Below are 4,750 nucleotides of genomic sequence, written 5' to 3' on the forward strand. Positions count from 1 at the left end.
CTCTCTCTCTCTCTCTCTCTCTCTCCCTCTCCCTCCCTCCCTCCCTCCCTTTTCTCTCCCTCTCTTTCTCTGTCTCTGTCTGTCTGTCTGTCTGTCTCTCTCGGCTCTCCTGTTTTGTCCACACTCCCTGTGTGCGTCTGTCTGTCTGACAGTGGCCTCCTGTCTCTCCCTAGCTTTCTGCTGCCTCTCTTTTTCCCTCCCCCTTTCCTCCTCCCCGTCCTGATTCCCCTCCCACCATCTGTCTCTCCTTTTGTCATCTCTCGCCCTCCAGGCTTCGTCTTTCCGCATCCCCACCTCTGTCTATCTCTCTCCTGCAACCATGCTTCCTTCCCTTTCTCAGCCTGGGGCCTCATTCTTTTTCCCCACTCTCTGCTGGTCTCTCCGTTTACTCAGCTGAACCATCTCTTGTCTTCAGAGAGGCTGGCTCTGCCCTAGCGCAGCTCTCACTGCCTAGGCTGGCTTTCTCCTCTGGGTCTCAGTTTCCTCCACTGAAAAATATGGTTGGACCAGTGCTGCTCTGTAAGATCCCCTCGGCTCAAATCTAGGGAACGGAGATTTCCAAGAGCAAATTAAATGGCCCCATCAGAGCATCAGCAGCATCTGGGGGTGGTGAGTCACCCGGCCCTCCCCCCTTCTGCAGCAGCGGCAGAAGCTCACAGGGATTTGTTTAAAATTAAGTGATCGGAAGAATCCATCAGGAGGCCCATTAGGGCTTGATGAGAGTATAAATCCCCAAGGCCCTGGAGAGGGAGCTTAGGGCGATTGGGGGCTAGCCGGTCACCTCTCCCCTGATTATCCCAGCTCTTCAATTCCCTTCGGGTTGGGCTCATGACTGAAGTGTACCCCAAGCTTGGGCTTATTATCCCCCCAGCCCCAAAGCTGCTGGGGCTGCTCTCATCTCAGCCTGTGGTGTGGCTCCCAGCTGGGGGCCCTTCCGGTTCCATTCTCTCAGACCCCTCCCTTCTAATCAGGTGCCACGTCCAGGCCCTCCCAGCTGAGCTGTGACCCCCACAGACCCTTCATTAATCCTGACTCTAGTCACCTCCCAGCAGGCTTTCCTTCCTCCGCTCTCTCCTGTCCTATCCTTTCTGTTCCATGGCCAGAGTCAGCTTTCTATGGGAGGTCGTGTGGCTCATAGGGCCTAGAAAATGTCAGAACTGACCAGCATTTATTGATGTCAAGGGCCCTTCTGGTGCCACAGGATTTGAGAGGAGGAAGGGCCTTCATCCCTTAAATGAAAGCCTCTGCTTGCAGACCCCCCCATCACCAACAGGGGGAGCCCATTGCACTCTGGGACAGCTCTCCCTGACCTCCAGCCTTAGCCTCTGCAGTGTCCATCTGCTGCTCTGGCTTCTCCCCTCTGGGATAGGCATAAGTACGGCCCTTGGGCCGACAGATAAGACCTAGACCCAGATCTCGAGAACACAGAGCAGAGCACAGGCTGTCCCATGCCGGGAGTGCTTTCCCCTTGCCCCTTTCAGGGCTCAGCCCTGATCCCCCCACATGCAAACCCCAAAGTGGAATGAACTTACACATCACAGGGGAATGGAAGCTCCCTTTGGGCAGCTACTGATTGGTAAATGCTTGTTGAGCTTAATTGGACATTCAGAGGAAGGGACCACCTCCTGATTGTGGTCTTGGAGGAGAGGCTTAGGGGTGCCATGAGAGCCTCCTTCCAGCGTGAGGAGGGCTGACCTGGGGAGGAGGGGTTCATCAGCTGGATTCAGACCTGGGAGCACTGTGGGCCTGGGGGGCAGCGGCAGAGAGGCTGGTTTCCACCCTGACCCAGCTGGGCCGGTGCGCCTTTGAGCAGTGTCCTTGGTGAGGAAGGGGGTCAGGGCCTCCAGGCTAGAGAGGTGCCAGGCACGGCCGAGTCCTGTAAAGAAGCTTGTTATCAGTATGTAACAATTCAGGGAGACCGTGTTGCTGCTAATTATGAGACAAGGTTCTTTACAGACAGGTCGCTGGAGCGGCGTCCTTGACAAGCCGGTGGCAGCCCCGTTTGGAGGTTAAACATTATGCGATGTAAATATGCCTTACGCAGCCTGGGCTGGTAGAGAATCCCGGACCCTCAGAGCTGGACCAGGCCTCAGAAAATGTGGGTACCACCCTATGACTGAGCAAGAATCCCAACCAAGATGAACTGGACAGTCACCTGCTGGAAAACGGGGAGCTCACTACCTCCCACCGTGACATCCCACCAGCTCCTTGCTAATGACCAGGCAGGGCTGTGGGAACCCAGAGGAGAGAGGACAGGACTGAGGAGGCCCCAGTGGGCAGGCCTGTGTGTAGCTGGGTAGGAGAGTCATGGCCAGAGCAGCAGGGGCTCCCACAGGGACAGGGAAGAGAACAAGATGAGGAGCTAGGATTCGGGGAGCTCTGGCAGGGCTCAGATCAGGAACGAGAAGGTCGCCTCTGAAAAGTGTTCCAGAAATCATGGGCAGCCCAGGTGCAGCCTGAGGACTAGCCTTGGGATTTCCAGGTCCTGATTGCTTACAAGGGATACCAGTTAAAGCAAAATATTTTTAAAAACAAGATCACTGGTCCCCCTTTAGAACAGTGGATCTGGAGACAAGAGGATCTGAGCTCAAATGTGGCCTCAGATACTTGCTAGCTGTGTGACCCTGGGCAAGTCATTTACCCCCATTGCCCCCCCAAATGCTAGTCATGATGGTGATATGGGGGTGTTGTGCAAAAGAGTGTAGATGTGTGAAGGGAATAGATTTGTTCTGATTAGACTCACAAGGCAGCACTTAGAGTACTAGGGACAGGGGGAAAAGGTGGGAAATGCCTCTCATCAATGCAAGCTGTCCCCAGATGGATTGGAATGCCTTGAAAGGTAGTGAGTTCCCTATCTCCTAGAGGTATCCCAGTTGGATGAGCACTTGTTGGCCAGGGAATTCTTGTTCAGCTATAGGTTGGTCAAGAGGGTCCCTGAGGTATCTTTTGCCTGAGAGGTTCTGTATATTTTACTTGTGTGGGTGGATGGGTTACTGATCGACAATATTTATAAGTGCCTACTATGTGTCAAGCACAAATACAGTATATGCAAGGGTCCTTCCTTGAGAGGAGCCCTCCCTGGCCAAGGGGGTGCTGAGGGCCTTGGAGCCGGCTTCTCTGGACTCACGTGAGCTCCACGTGGGCCCCCCACGGCTTTGGGAAACTTTGGAGGCCTCTGTGAAGTTAATGCTGTTCTCACAGTTTGATTTAGCTCTGCTAGAAAATTGGCCCAGTCATTTGGGCAGTGACGGGTTTATTAAGAAAAGACAGCAAACACCATCCTTCTAGGCAGGAGGTTACTCCTGGTGACAGCCGGGCTTGGTGTCTGGGTCTCAGCCCAGTTGTGGGCCTGAGTCTGTGTTAGTGCAGAGGGGGTGAGGAGTCCTCCACCAGAGGCAGGGACCCCGAGGGCTTGTGGATGGCAGCCAGGGACACCGCTCTCAGCTACCAGTGGGGCCACCTTGGCCAAGACAGTTTCTGCTCTTCAGCCCTGTCAGTAAAACCGTGGCGTTTGGCCAACAGGACCTCTTGAGTTTCTGGGATTTCAGGTTCTCTCTTCAGTTCTCTCAAGCCCTGAGTTCTGGGGTTCCCTCCTCTCCTCCTTCTATCACTTTTCTTCTTTCCTGGGCCTTAGAGGGTCGCTATGTGAAGGAGGGATCAGACTAGCTCCCCTTGGCCCCAGAAGGGACAGGGAGCAGTGGGTCGGGGTGGGGAGATAGAACTGATGGGGGACCCTTTGACTGGACATCAAGGAGAGCTTCTCGTTAATGGGGTGTCCCAGGAGGTAGTGAGTCCTGTCACTGGGGGTCACCGCAAAAACTGGACCACCTCTGGTCCAAAGTGTTGTAGAGGGGGTTCATGTTCAGGTACAGAAGGGACTCAGAGTTCAAACTCTAGCTCATCTACTCAACTCCCTACCTGTGTGGCCTTGGGCAAGTCACAGAACCTTCCTGGGCCTTGGTTTCTTTTTCTGTAAAATGAGGGAGTTGGACTCAAGATGGGCTCAGAGGTTCTTTCTGCCTCCAAATCCACTATCCCATGACCTGTGGTTCCCGTGAACTCTGAGGTCATATGGGGTGGAATTCAAAGCCAGGTCTTCCTGCTCCAAGCCCAGTGTTCCTTGTGGCCACTCTCCACAGCCATGGATTTGAGCAGAGCCTTGAAGGATGAGTAGGTTCAAGATACTCAGAGAGGAGAGAGGGGAGGGAGTGGGCACCGCCGGAAGGGCTCAGGTGGCCAGAGACCTTGGGGAGGCACCTTCTCTGTCCCCTCCTTTGACGGAGCAGGAAGAGGCCCACAGAAGGGTTGTGATTTGCACAAGTTCATGTAGTGTGCTTGAGCATTGTTGAGCATCTCCTGTTTCCTCACTGAGGGCTCAGGTCACTTTTCTGATCCAATTCCTTTATTTTACAGATAAGTAAACTGAGGCCTGTTGTGGTACAGTGTGGGAAACTCTGGAGCCGGAGGACTTGGGTTCGAATCCCACCTGTGACCTTTACTACTTATGACTGGGCAATTTGCTTCATGTCCTTGGGCCTCTGTTTTCTCATCTGCAAAATGAGGAGGTCGGCCCTTCTGTCTTCTGGACAGCCTCCTCAGGGCCCCGGAGGGACAAGGAAGGAACAAGATGAGGAGTTAGGATTTGGGGAGCTCTGGCAGGGCTCAGATCAGGAATGAGAAGGTCGCCTCTGAAACACGCACCAGAAATCACCCTGCGGCTTCCTTGGTCCTTCTGACCTCAGGGCTGCTG

General features: G+C 54.3%; 1 protein-coding gene across 1 annotated transcript in view; it reads left to right on the plus strand.

Moving 5' to 3' along the window:
* LOC138164967 (protein mago nashi homolog) overlaps nucleotides 1–4,750 on the plus strand; it is a 237,049-nt gene that overhangs the window by 170,887 nt on the left and 61,412 nt on the right. The window lies entirely within an intron of this gene.

This window comes from Petaurus breviceps, unplaced genomic scaffold (assembly GCF_028583685.1).
Source record: "Petaurus breviceps papuanus isolate PSGF00001 unplaced genomic scaffold, PetGlider_PUasm1.0 207, whole genome shotgun sequence".
NCBI lineage: Eukaryota > Metazoa > Chordata > Mammalia > Diprotodontia > Petauridae > Petaurus > Petaurus breviceps.